This window comes from Rhineura floridana, chromosome 12, assembly GCF_030035675.1.
Source record: "Rhineura floridana isolate rRhiFlo1 chromosome 12, rRhiFlo1.hap2, whole genome shotgun sequence".
Lineage (NCBI taxonomy): Eukaryota > Metazoa > Chordata > Lepidosauria > Squamata > Rhineuridae > Rhineura > Rhineura floridana.
The window spans coordinates 2,782,325-2,795,188 of NC_084491.1; positions in this window are offsets into that span (position 1 = coordinate 2,782,325).

Genomic DNA, 12,864 nt, shown 5'->3' on the forward strand with positions numbered 1-12,864 from the left:
CGGCTGGGCGCTGGGGCCGCACCGCAGGGCAGCGCCCTCCTTCTGCATGCCCCGCTTGGCTTGCTGGAGGTGCGTGGCTGGCCCGCCTGGGAAGCAGGACGCGCCGCCGCGGCCCTTAACCAGCCTCCCAGCACAGCGTGTTGGTCTCCCGCTTGCCTCGCATGCCTGTTAGGGTTCCCCACCGCGGAGGTGGCATGTTTTGCCTTCAGCAAAGCCTCCTGGGACAGCACAGGACAGAGAAATGTAATTAAATATGGTGAAATATTTCCCAGATCAGACGGCTGTTTCCCCCCCCTTTTTTTTAGCTGCCCCTGCCCTTTAGAGTGTTCTGAATGATAAAAGGTTACCTAAGAGCCAGTGTGGTGTAGTGGTTAGAGTGTTGAACTACAACCTGGGAGACCAGGGTTCAAATCCCCCCACAGCCATGAAGCTCACTGGGTGACCTTGGGCCAGTCACTGCCTCTCAGCCTCAGAGGAAGGCAATGGGAAACCCCTCTGAGTACTCTTACCATGAAAACCCTGTTCGTAGGGTCGCCATAAGTCGGGATCAACCTGAAGGTAGTCCATTTCCAAAGCCTCCTGTGATATTCTTGTTGCAGTTGGCCAGCTGGCATTTGCAGCTGGGTAATGGATCATGGTACCCCAAAAGCATACATCAATAGCTACTCATGAACCTGGAAAGAAGTGGGTGGTGCAGGACGCTCTGCTGGGCCCAGCATTGCTCCAGTCAATGACAATGAAGAAGTGGAGAGAACGCTCATCCCATTTGCAGATGACACCAAACTGGGTGGGCTGGCTAATACCTAGAAGACAGAAACCAGATCTTGAGAAGATGGAGAACTGGGCCACAACTAACAAAATGAATTAACAGAGATCAGTGTGAAGTTCCACATAGAAGTAGGAAGAATCAGATGCACAACCACAGTTTGGGTTACACCCAACTGGACAGCAGAACATGTGAAAAGGATCTAGGGGTTTAGTAGACAATAAGCTAAATACGAGTTAATAGCGTGAAACAGTGGTAAAAAAGGCTAATGCAATTCTAGATTGCAAGAATAGTGTTGAGATTATTATTACTGTTATTTATTTTGTTTATTACTTTTTTCACAAAAAGTGACCCCAAAGCAACTTACAAACATGATAATAATACAAAATAGTACAAACATTAAAACCAAACCAAAATAAAAATCTAAAAACACATCCATACATATAAAAGGCAGGTCTAACACATAGCTGTGGTCTATAGGAGTTCTTTTCCTCTCACCAAGCACCCTGTCCAGACGGCGACTGGTTTGGAATGTCTCCACCTTGTGTTGGGCCAGGGAGACAGACTAGGAATACTGTTGGTGTACCGTCCACCTTGCTGCCCAACAGCTTCCTTAGCTGAGCTGACAGAGATAGTCTCGGAGGTCCTTTTGAGGTCCCCTAGACTTTTGGTACTGGGGAATTTCAACGTCCATGCCGAGGCTGTCTTATCTGGCGCAGCTCAGGACTTCATTGCCTCCATGACAACAATGGGGCTGTCTCAATTTTCTACTGGCCCAACACATGTGTCGGGACATACACTCGATTTGATCTTCGCCATTGGACATGGAGATGGTGATCTGATGGTGGGGTGTTTTTCATCTACCCCATTGTCATGGACAGATCACCGCTTGCTGAGATTTAGACTTACAGCGGCTCTTTCCCTCTGCAAAGGTGGAGGATCTATTAAGTTGATCCGCTCCTGGAGCCGGATGGATCCTGTAGGTTTTCAGAGGGCTCTGGGAGATTTTCCGGCTGATAGGACTGGTGCTCCTGTCGAGGCCCTAGTCGCACTGTGGAATACAGAAATGACCCGGGCTATTGACACGATCGCTCCTGCGCGTCCCCTTCGCTGTAGAGCTCATACAGCTCCGTGGTATACCCCGGAGCTGAGAGCGATGAAACATGAGAGGAGGAGGCTGGAGTGCAGATGGAGGAAAACTCCCAGTGGATACAATCATGCCTTGGTAAGTGCCACCAATAAGTTGTATACAAAAGCGGTAAGGACAGCAAAGAAGCTCTATTTTGCTGCCTCTATTAGATCATCTTTAAGCTGCCCAGCGGAGCTTTTTAAAGTCGTGCGAGGGCTCTTACACTCTGGCCCCCACGATACTATGGAAACATCTGAGACCCGCTGTAATGAAATTGCTGGACACTTTCAAGATAAGATTGCATGTATCCGCAGGGACCTTGACTCTGATGTTGTGACAGATGAATCCATTGAAGTGTCCGGAGCACGGCCTTGTCTTTCTTTATTGGATGAGTTTCAGTTGGTGCAGCTCGAGGAAGTGGACAAGGTGCTTGGAATGGTTCGGGCGACCACGTCTGTTCTGGATCCTTGCCCATCTTGGCTAGTGAAAGCTGGCAGGGCTGGAACCACCGGTTGGGCCAAGGAGGTGGTTAATGCCTCCTTGAGGGAGGGAGTGGTCCCTGGCAGCCTCAAGGAGGCAGTAGTGAGACTTCTTTTAAAGAAACCCTCCTTGGACCCAGATAATTTAAACAACTATAGACCGGTGGCGAATGTCCCTTTTCTGGGCAAGGTTTTGGAGCTGGTGGTTGCCAGCCAACTCCAGGCGCTCTTGGATGAAACCGATTATCTAGATCCATTTCAATCCGGTTTCAGGCCCGGTTTTGGCACCGAAACAGCCTTGGTCGCCCTGTATGATGACCTGTGTCGGGAGAGGGACAGGGGGAGTGTGACTCTGTTGATTCTCCTTGATCTCTCAGCGGCGTTTGATACCATCGACCATGGTATCCTTCTGAGGAGACTCGCGGAGTTGGGTGTCGGGGGCACTGCTTGGCAGTGGTTCCGCTCCTACTTCGCGGATCGTCACCAGAAGGTAGTGCTTGGGGAACATCACTCGACACCATGGACTCTCCATTGCGGAGTCCCTCAGGGGTCGGTTTTGTCCCCCATGCTTTTCAGCATCTACATGCAGCCGCTGGGTGCAGTCATCAGGAGTTTTGGAGTGCGTTGCCATCAGTATGCTGATGACACGCAGCTCTACTTCTCCTTTTCATCTTCTTCAGGTGAGTCTGTTGATGTGCTGAACCGTTGCCTGACCGCGATAATGGACTGGATGAGAGCTAATAAACTGAGACTCAATCCAGACAAGACCGAGACATTGTTGGTGAATGCCTTCCCTGCCCAGATGGTGGATGTTAACCCTGTTCTGGATGGGGTTACACTCCCCCTGAAGGAACAGGTACGTAGTTTGGGGGTTCTTCTCGACTCTTCCCTGTCTCTCGAGGCCCAAGTGGCCTTGGTGGCACGGAATGCGTTTTACCATCTTCATCTGGTAGCCCAACTACGCCCCTATCTGGACAGGGACGACCTCGCCTCCGTTGTTCGCGCTCTGGTAACTTCAAGATTGGATTACTGTAATGCGCTCTACGTAGGGCTGCCCCTGAAGACAATTCGGAAGCTTCAGCTGGTGCAGAACGCAGCTGCCAGACTACTGACGAGGACCAGTCGGTCTTCGCATATAACACCTGTCTTGGCGCATCTGCACTGGCTTCCTATTTGCTTCCGGGCGAGATTCAAGGTGCTGGTTCTTACCTATAAAGCCTTACACGGCGTGGGACCTCAATACCTTGTGGAACGCCTCTCTCGATACGAACCTACCCATTCACTTTGTTCAGAATCTAAGGCCCTCCTCCGGGTACCAACCCATCGGGAAGCCCGGAGGGTGGTTACTAGATCTAGGGCCTTTTCTGTGGTGGCCCCTGAGTTGTGGAACAGCCTCCCTGAAGAGGTACGCCTGGCACCTACACTTTTATCTTTTTGGCGCCAGGTAAAGACCTTTTTATGCTCCCAGGCATTTTAATTTTCTTAACCATTTTAATCTTTTAATCCGTATTTTTAATTTTTGTCGTATTGTGTTTTTGTAGTGTTTTTTTGTTGTTTGTTTGTATATGTTTTTATGATTTTTATTATGATATATTGTATTTTATCTTGTTTGTTCACCGCCCTGAGAGCTATTCTGCTAAGGGCGGTATATAAATTGAAATAATAAATAATAATAAATAAATAGAAACTGCAAACACATAACACCCTCCTCATTAAGAGCTAAAAGCCTGGGTAAAAAGAAACATTTTTGCCTGGTGCTTAAAAGTAGATGATGACGGTGCCCGGTATGACTCCCTAGAGAGAGCATTCCACAAGTGGGAAGCCACCACTGAAAAGGCCTGTTCTTGGGTCAGGACTCTGCCCCTCCAAAGGAGAAGCCCTCAGATGACAAAAACAGGGTCCAGGTTGGTTCATGTGGGGTGAGGCAGTCCTTGTGACACTGGGGTCCTGAGCCACATAATAAGACTGTATAGGTCAAAACCAGCACTTTGAACTGAGCCCAGCAACTACATGGTAGCAATACAATACCTCTGGAGGGCACCAGCTTGGGGAAGACTGCCATGGCAGGTGGCCAGGCTCTTCAAGGGGAAGTGGGAGTGATCACTCCCCTTCCAAACCATCCCTCCATCAAGGGGTTCCAGTTTCTCTTCTGACAGCCCCTCCCCTGCTGAACTCCCTTCCTGGCCCTTGGGCGGGATAAAGCGGAAGGGGAACTCCCACAAGGGGTCTGGTGGGGTACTCCCTGGCCGAGCCCCTAGCTCAGGAAGGAAGGGCATGGCCTCATCCAGCTCCCACCATCACCACCACTTGGACAGCAGGACCACGTCGTGGACAAGCCTGCCAACCTTGCATATGTCTTGGAACCTTGGCTGGGCTGAATCTTTCCCCTGCTGTCCACCTGCTCCGCAGAGCAACTGGACTCGAGATGGGCAGGCAGAGCTGCAGAGGTTTGCTCTGCTGTGAGGGCCTCCCCCTATCCAGCTGGCCCTTCCAGCAGATTTGAGTATGCACTTCTAAAGGTGAATTCCCTGGACAGAATTGGAATTGGTTCCTGGACTGGCTAGTGTGGTCTCAGGGTGGTGCTTCCCCCCCCCGACAAAACCCTAGTTGTTTTAGGGGATTTCTCACAGATGTCACGCTATTGAGTGGCTCAGGATTTCATATTCTCTCTGGAAACCAAGGGTATGCATGCCCCTGGTCGTTTCTGCTCCATGCATTCAGCTGGATGCAGATTGGACTGGGTTTGTGCATGTTGGATGGCATAACAACTATGTAGGGGAGGCAGAGTTTAAAATACTGTACCTCCTTTGCTGTGGACACATAACCCTGTAGGGTTTAGGCTCACTAGGATTTCTAACCTCTTCAGGAGTGGAAGGCCAATTAAAACAGGATCCCTAATGACTCTTGGGGATTTTCCTGTCACCTCTGCAAGCAGTTTGATGCCCTAGCTGATCTCTGGAATGAGGATATTTTTGTGTACACTTCTTAGAGATTTCTTGATTAAGTGGTTTATACATTCATAAAATAAATAAAACAAAATGTCCTATCATACTTGACAGACCCAAATCCTCTCCATTTTTCTGGATGGAATAAATAGGCACAACTGTTTTTATCGCACTCTCAGTTTCACACATGACCTTGGGCTCCTTTGTTTGCATGCAAGTCATTATCTAGATGATCCATGTAAATGTGAGGGCTACCAACACTCAAACCACCTGTAACACTCAGCTGCTACCTTGCCTGATCTTGCTCAAATGTAGGCAGTTCCTGAGAATGAAAGTAGCAACCCCAACAAATGGGGACCCAGTTTGATAACTCAGAACTGGCCTGTTCCAGATACCCTTTTTACTAACCCACTAGGTTATTCAGAGTCTTGCACTTCTCTTGGGGAGTGCTGAATTACTACTACAGTAACAACTGGTATTTTTCATGCCACAGTACATTTCCTTTTGTAGAAAAGAAAGGAATGCTGGGAGGAAAGAAAAGGTTATGTTTGCTGATTGCATCATGTTAAGGCAACATGATGTTTTCAGAGGCAGGGAAAAGTTAAAACTAAAGAACTGTTCTCTTTCAGGAACTGGGAATGAGCCAGACCTTAATAAATGCGTCACCCGCTAGCAAGTTCCAGATTGTAAGGACTGATAGCTGTAGTAAGATTGGCAACTCAATCTTGCCCCGGGCAAGGAAAAGGCTAGCTTCCCAAGAGCTCCAGTGGCATCCTGTGCAAGGCCAGCACAACACAGGCTGCTTCCAGCTGCACACTTCCTGATCCTTCAGCTTTGCATGAATTCCTCGCTGCACTTTCAGTAGGGGGCTGCTCAGAAAGACCCTGGTCCTCAGAGCACATCAGGACTTTCTCCATGGCTATCCCATAGCAGGGTCTGGGTCTAGCTCCAAGCAAAGAGTGAGGTATTTCCCGGCTATTCTGCCCTGATGCTGAAGGAGAAAGAAGCCCACAAAAACCCATAATGCACAAGAGACTCCTCTTCTTCCACAGCTTGTTTGCCCAGCCTCAGCCTCTCCTAAATAAAACACCCCCACCCCCACTTAATATTGTTGTTATGTGCCTCCAAGTCGACTACGACTTATGACGACCCTATGAATCAGTGACCTCCAAGAGCATCTGTCATGAACCACCCTGTTCAGATCTTGTAAGTTCAGGTCTGTGGCTTCCTTTATGGAATCAATCCATCTCTTGTTTGGCCTTCCTCTTTTTCTACTCCCTTCTGTTTTTCCCAGCATTATTGTCCTTTCTAGTGAATCATGTCTTCTCATGATGTGTCCAAAGTATGATAACCTCAGGTTCATCATTTTAGCTTCTAGTGATAGTTCTGGTTTAATTTGTTCTAACACCCAATGATTTGTCTTTTTCGCAGTACATGGTATCTGCAAAAGCTCTTCTCCAACACCACATTTCAAATCCGTTGATTTTTCTCTTATCAGCTTTTTTCACTGTCCAACTTTCATATCCATACATAGAGATCGAGAGTACCATGGTCTGAATGATCCTGACTTTAGTGTTCAGTGATACATCTTTACATTTGAGGACCTTTTCTAGTTCCCTCACAGCTGCCCTCCCCAGTCCTAGCCTTCTTCTGATTTCTTGACTATTGTCTCCATTTTGGTTAATGATTGTGCCAAGGTATTGATAATCCTTCACAAGTTCAATGTCCTCATTGTCCACTGTAAAGCTGCATAAATCTTCTGTTGTCATTACTTTAGTCTTTTTGACGTTCAGCTGTAGTCCTGCTTTTGTGCTTTCCTCTTGAACTTTCATCAGCATTTGTTTCAAATCATTACTGGTTTCTGCTAGTAGTATGGTATCGTCTGCATATCTTAAATTATTGATATTTCTCCCTCCAATTTTCACACCTCCTTCTTCTTGGTCCAATCCTGCTTTCCGTATGATATGTTCTGCGTATAGATTAAATAAATAGGGTGATAAAATACACCCCTGTCTCACACCCTTCCCGATTGGGAACCAATCGGTTTCTCCATATTCTGTCCTTACAGTAGCCTCTTGTCCAGAGTATAGGTTGCGCATCAGGACAATCAGATGCTGTGGCACCCCCATTTCTTTTAAAGCATTCCATAGTTTTTCATGATCTACACAGTCAAAGGCTTTGCTGTAATCTATAAAGCGCAGGGTGATTTTCTTCTGAAATTCCTTGGTCCGTTCCATTATTCAACGTATGTTTGTGATATGATCTCTGGTACCTCTTCCCTTTCTAAATCCAGCTTGGACGTCTGGCATTTCTCGCTCCATATATGGCAAGAGCCTTTGTTGTAGAATCTTGAGCATTACTTTACTTGCATAGGATATTAAGGCAATAGTTCAATAATCACTGCATTCCCTGGGATCCCCTTCTGTGGAATTGGGATGTATATGGAACACTTCCAGTCTGTGGGCCATTGTTTAGTTTTCCATATTCCTAAACAGATTTTAGTCAAAATTTGGACAGATTCCGTCTCGGTAGCTTGTAGCAACTCTATTGGTATGCCATCTATTCCTGGTGATTTGTTTCTTCCAAGTATTTTAAGAGCAGCTTTCACCTCGCATTCTAACATTTCTGGTCCTTCATCATATAGTTCCTCCATGAATGAATCTGTCATCCTTGCATCTCTTTTATAGAGTTCTTCAGTGTATTGCTTCCATTTTCCTTTTATTTCATCTGTCAGTCAGTGTGTTCCCCTGTTGATTATTCAACATCCCTACTCTTGGTTTAAATTTCCCTTTCATTTCTCGAATCTTTTGGAACAGGGCTCTTGTTCTACCCTTTTTGTTGTCCTCTTCTATTTCTATACAGTAACTATTGTAATAGTTCTCTTTGTCCCTATGTACTAGTTTCTGTATTGTTGCATTTAGGGTTCTGACTGTGTTTCTATCTCCTTTTGCTTTTGCTTTCCTTCTCTCTTTAACCATTTGAAGAGTTTCTTCAGTCATCCATTGGGGTCTTTCTCTCTTTTTAGCTAGAGGTATTGTCTTTTTGCATTCTTCTCTGATAACACCTCTGACTTCATTCCATAGTTCTTCTGGTTCTCTGTCAACTAAGTTTAAAGCCTCAAACCTGTTCCTTATTTGATCTTTATATGCTTCTGGGATTTTATTTAAATTGTATTTTGGCATTATGATTGCTTTGTTGGTCTTCTTTAGCTTTACTCTGATTTTCGATACGACCAGTTCATGATCTGTACCGCAGTCTGCTCCTGGTCTTGTTTTTGCAGAAAGTATGGAACTTCTCCATCTTCTGCTACCAATTATATAATCAATTTGATTCCTATATTGACCATTTGGTGATGTCCACGTGTATAGTCGTCTTTTTGGTTGCTCAAAAAATGTGTTTGCAAGAAACAAATTATTGGCTTCACAGAATTCAATAAGTCTTTCTCCTGCTTCGTTTCTGTCATGCCCAGATTTCAGTCAACTCCAGGACTGGACATGATGGGGAATTTTGTAGTTGGTTGGACTGGGGGTCCTTGAGGGAATTGAAGACACAGGTTTGCAGCAAAAAGGTAGGCCTTTATTGGATGACAAGCGTACGCTTGGTCAGTCTCCCTCTGAGTGAGTAGAGAACTGCAGTGTGGTACTGCTTGCCTGGAGTTTTTATACACTTCAGGACAAATAAATTATCATTAATGAATCAGGAGTTTACCCATCAGTATTACATGGGCATTACAGTATTACATAAGCATTGCATAGGAATTGCATTGACATTGCATTATGTTCCAGTCAATTTGGCAAAGTTCAGAACTTTACGTACCAGTACATTTTCATTATGAGCTGAGTACTCCTGCTATTGAGCTAAGCATTTTAGCTAAGCATTTTAGCTATTGCAATGCTTCCTAAGTTTTGGAGATACCGAGGTGTTCAGCACGGTGTTCTATGTTATATTTTCTTATTAACTAGTGGTATTGTCTTTTTGCATTTTTCCTGATAATATCTCTGACTTCACTCCATCGTTCTTCTGGTTCTCTGTCAACTAAGTTTAAAGCCTCAAATTTGTTCCTTATTTGATCTTTATATGCTTCTGGGATGTTATTTAAATTGTATTTTGGCATTATGATTGCTTTGTTGTTCTTCTTTAGCTTTACTCTGATTTTCGATATTACCAGTTCATGATCTGTACTGCAGTCTGCTCCTGGTCTTGTTTTCACAGTAAGTATGGAACTTCTCCATCTTCTACTACCAATTATATAATCAATTTGATTCCTATATTGACCATTTGGTGATGTCTACATGTACAGTTGTCTTTTTGGTTGCTCAAAAAACGAGTTTACAAGAAACAAATTATTGGCTTCACAGAATTCAGTAAGTCTTTCTTCTGCTTCATTTCTATCTCCTAAGCCCCATTTCCCTACAATTTCTAGTTTTTCTCTGTTCCCTACTTTTGCATTCCAGTCCCCCATGATTATCAGCACATGTTGTTTTGGTGTGTGATCAATTTCTTCCTGTACTTCTGCATAAAATCTTTCCAATTCCTCCTCTTCTGTGTTTGCTGTTGGAGCATAACTTGGATGATGGTTATGTTAATAGGTTTCCCATTAAATCTCATTGATATAACTTGCTCAGACCTTGCGTTATAGCTGCTAATTGCTTTTGCTACATCACTTCTCACTATTAAAGCAACCCCGTTTCTTCTTAATTTCTCATTTCCTGCATAAAATATTTTGTAGTTGCCTGATTGAAAATGTCCTCATTACAGTATTGTAATGTTGATGCGTTCCATTTCTTGCTTGACAATTTCCAACTTTCCCTGGTTCATGCTTTTCATATTCCACATTCCTATTGTGTACGTCATACAACTCTGGACTCTCCTTTCGCATCTGTGCACATCAGCCTCTGGGCTTCCTTTTGGCTTTGATCCAGTGGCATCGTTAGTCACAGTGCTACTTGTACTTGACCTTTGTTCTTTCCCAGTAGCTCACTGAGTGCCTTCTGACCTGGGGGTCTCATCTTCCAGCACTATCTCGTGTTGCATGTTGGATACTCTGTTCATAGGGTTTTCGAGGTAAGAGTATTCAGAGATGGTTTACCATTGCCTTCCTGAGTCTGGATGTATCTTAGTCTGGTGTTTCAGCTTTGACCATTCCGCCTTGGGTGCCCCTGCTAGGAGTCTGGCCTCTTGGTCTAGACTCCTGATGGCATTGCTCGCAGCTTCTTCAATGCTCTCAAACCCCCTCACCATGTTAAGGTGTGCACTGTTAGATGACCACCCTATTTAAGTTTCTAAAAAGCAGCAAGGTAAAGTAAGAATGATTGATCAAAAACCCAAAAGACCATGTTTCACAAAGAGAAAACAGCATCTCTATGCAGGGCTGGAAATATTCCTAGTGTGAAAACCTGAGAGAGCCACTACGAGTCAGAATAGACAAGACTGAACTAGAAGGACCAATCTGACTTGACAGAAGGTCCCTTCCTCTGTTGGACAGAGAAAAAAGTGGATAAAAGAAAAATCAACTCATTTGAAATGTGGTGTTGGAGGAAAGCTTTGAGCACACCATGGAAAGAAGCTGAATATTGGAAGATTCAGGACAGACAAAAGGAAGTACTTTACTCAGCGCATAGTTAAACTATGGAATTTGCTCCCACAAGACGCAGTAATGGCTACCACCTTGGATGGCTTTAAAAGAAGATTAGACAAATTCATGGAGGACAGGGCTATCAATGGCTACTAGCCATGATGGCTGTGCTCTGCCACCCTAGTCAGAGGCAGCATGCTTCTGAAAACCAGTTGCCGGAAGCCTCAGGAGGGGAGAGTGTTCTTGCACTCGGGTCCTGCTTGCGGGCTTCCCCCAGGCACCTGGTTGGCCACTGTGAGAACAGGATGCTGGACTAGATGGGCCACTGGCCTGATCCAGCAGGCTCTTATGTTCTTATGAAGTAGAAAAAGAGGAAGGCCAAACAAGAGATGGATTGATTCCATCAAGGAAGCCACAGACCTGAACTTACAAGATCTGAACAGGGTGGTTCACGTCGACAGATGCTATTGGAGGTCAATGATTCATAGGGTCGCCATAAGATGATCGACTTGAAGGCACATAACAACAATAGTCCAATAACGAAACTAAAATACTCTCATTTTTAACAAATCGGCCATTTATATATGAAGTTACCTGTACTTATCCCAAGGGTACTTTCATTATGAATACATGGGGCAAGTCACACGTTTGTATTCCCTTCAACCAAAAATAGTAATATTGAATCATGAAAAATGAAATGGACTGCCTTCAGGTTGATCCCGACTTATAGCGACCCTATGAATAGGGTTTTTGTGGTAAGCGGTATTCAGAGGTGGTTTACCATTGCCTCCCTCTGAGGCTGAGAGGCAGTGACTGGCCCAAGGTCACCCAGTCAGCTTCATGGCTGTGTGGGGATTTGAACCCTGGTCTCCCAGGTCGTAGCCCAACACTCTAACCACTACGCCACACAGAATAGTAGAATTGGAAGGGGCCTCTAAGGCCATCAAGCCCAACCCCCTGCTCAATGCAGGACTCCAACTTAAAGCATACCTGATAGGTGGCTGCCCAGCTGCCTCTTGAAGGCCTCCAGAGCTGGATAGCCCACCTCCTCCCTAGGTCATTAGTTCCATTGACATAATGTTCTAACAGTTAGGAAGTTTCCCCTCAAGTCATACTTAAGAGTGGACTGATTGAAATCAATGGACTTACATTGCTTGGATATCACCCTATGGGCCTGATTCTTAACGGATTTGAATCTGTTCAATGATTTGAATCATTTAAGTCACTAGAGTAGTTGCTACTGAACATATGCTCACTTGAATGACAAATATTGCATTGCATTAGGCCGGGGTGGTGAACCTCAGGCCCTGGGACCAAATGTGGTCCTCCAAGCCTGTTTGGCGCTCAGAACTCTCCCCAGGCCAACCCCCTATCCCTAGGCCACACCCTCACTGGCCCTGCTTCACACCCTGCATGCTTCTGCATGGCTGAAATGTGTCATTGACCTCCAATAGTGCCTCTTGCTTCTCTGGATGGACAGGGAGTGTGTGTAGAAATCAGCCTACTTATAGAGGCAGGATTTATATTCATTGCTGCACCCACTTTTGCTTCTAGTCCCATTCACCACTGGCCTGTGGCCCTTGGAAGATTGCCCAGAAGGGAATGCGGCCCGCAGGCTGAAAAAGGTTTCCCACCCCTGCCTTAGGCAAAGAAATTTCCAACTTGCCTTTACTGAAAATAGCCCATCTACAGTTTCCCGTAAAGTGGATTTGTTGGACCATAACATCCTTCAGTTACCTTGCTCTACTTAATGCAGCTCTAATTATTTCAAGAACGAGAAGCAAAAGTTAGTTATGGGTTAAATTCAGATTCCAATCCAGATTTGTGACGATTAATAAGGAAGCTTGAGGTGGTATTTATTGGGACTAACACTGTGTGAACTTGTACCTAGACAGTATTAGGTCCCAAGGAAGGACCCTTGTGCAACTTCACTGCAGAGTAAGGAGGATTCTCTAGTAAACTTCATCTGC